Raw genomic sequence first — 2163 nt, 5'->3', positions numbered from 1 at the left:
TGTTGTTTCTCTCTACAGATAATGTTTTCTAGATTTACCTGGATGTACCTTTACCATGTCTATCGCCTATGAAGATCTTTGCTTTTTCATATTACTAAAACGGAAGGTTGATGTTCTTGGGTCTTATGGGAGCAACATCGCATTTCAAATCTGTGAAAACATAACTGGTAATGAATGCTTGAGAGTCACTAGGAAGCTGAAGTGGCTAGTGGTTGCTGCTAATAGAGTCCATCTTGGGGGCTGGAAAATTTTGCTCCTAGATGGCTATTGTTATTTGCAGGTTCTTTGTGGGTAAATGAGTTGTATCTACCATTGAGATGTTTGAATTCTGACAATGGTAGTTCATGGAACTGCCCTTTCAGGCCATGTGTGTTTGTGTTCCTGTGCGTGCGTTGACCAATGTAAGACGGACGAAACTGCAGAACTGAACTGTTTTTTGTTCTGAGGATTGAAAGATCTGTGATCAAGAGCTTGAAATGATCTGATGAGATATGGAGTGGGATTTATCCAAGGTAAAGTCTAACATGTGTGGCAGGCATAGGACAAGGCATAAAAAATGAGAAAATAAAGGTAGGTAGCACCTACCTGATGACATTGTAGCATTTTTGGGGGGGAGGATGTCCCCCAAGGATGACAATTGCATTGAGTTGTGGCGATGGAAATTTAACAGAGTCTCGCAATCTCCTTCATGAAACAAAAAGACCTACGATTTGATTCAAAGAAGAGAGGAGGTGCTGTGGTAGAGGTTGAAATAGGAGGGTGCATGCCGCTGTTGTTGCCTTTCACAAGGTGATAGAAATTTAATAGAGTTCCGCAATCTCCTTCATTAAACAAAAAGACCTGCCATTTGATTCAAAGAAGAGAGGAGGTGCTGCGTTGGAGGTTGTCGTAACCTCCAATAATGAAATAGGAGGGTGCATGCCGTTGTTGTTGCCTTTCACAAGGATATGACATGCATTAGCCTTTCCAGAAGGTCATATATATACCATTGGAATTACCAGCAGAAATTTCTTACAAGTTGGCCATTTAATCAAGATGCATTTAACAAGAGAAATGCCTACATTTCTTTCTTTGATAGCCAATGATAAACATACCCTTGTAAAATGCAGAAGAAGACAAACTGTCCTTGTTCAGAATCAACGCGGAGTTGTTCCTTGTCAATCTGGAACGTTTTCATCCATTCATGTGTTCTTTCTTTATTGCTAAGTAGGTAGGTGATGCTATCCATCTTCATTGACAGTTGACCCTTGTAGACGCCGGACCTGACCCAATAGGTATTCCTTCTCGATTGTTTTTGAATGTATTCTCCCGGCCGCCATAAGAAAGCAAGGTCAAAGGTTCCCCTTTTCTCGGAAAGCACCTTTTGCTTGATAGCAAATTAGCAACGTGAAATTCTTATATATATATAAAAACATCTTCGTTGCAGTTGTTACAGCATCCCGATAAGCCTACTGAGCTTCCCAACATCACCATGAAATCTCTGGTAAGAAGTGCCACTTTATCTTCTAGTCCACCTTTCAATTACAATCAAGTGTTGGAGCCAAGTGATAAAGGGAGGGTCGATGATGACACTGCCAGGAAAACAGCATACATGGGAATGACCAACTACAAGCCGCTGCCCTTCAATCCATCCTTCAAGCTGTCACTTAGACACAGATTGGGGCGACGATCTTACCGCTCTCGACTGGAGCGATCCAAGAAAAGGAAAATCTTCCTTGGTGGTTACAACTTATCCTTTCAACCTCCTGCTAAGTCATTGCCTGTGAAACTTAAAAAGTCATTTGTGAAGGTGAAGTCGGCAGTTCTATCGATCTTAATCTTCAGACCATGGAATTACCTGAGGTCATGTCGCATTCATGGTCGACCGGCCCTCTGTGGTTCCTCCCCGCCTCCCATTGGATCCCCAATATGACATTTCCATGTTGAGGCACAGTGACCCTTCTCCCAACGTAGGTAAATTGCTTGATTTGTCCAATTCTCTACATCAATTCCCAGCTGGTGGGAATGAGATGGCCATGCTGCCATTCTCTTCTGTTGTGATGAAGAGGGCTTGCTGTGGTAATTCTTTGGAGGTGCTTTATTTGAATTTGTCTGCTCTATTGCAATCATGTGTGGTTGAGCGAGTTTTCCATTTCCATGAAATTTCAAGGAAACATGGCCGGT

Source organism: Magnolia sinica, chromosome 1, assembly GCF_029962835.1.
Source record: "Magnolia sinica isolate HGM2019 chromosome 1, MsV1, whole genome shotgun sequence".
Lineage (NCBI taxonomy): Eukaryota > Viridiplantae > Streptophyta > Magnoliopsida > Magnoliales > Magnoliaceae > Magnolia > Magnolia sinica.
The sequence above is the reverse complement of the archived record's forward strand: the minus strand, read 5'-3'. Positions refer to the sequence as shown.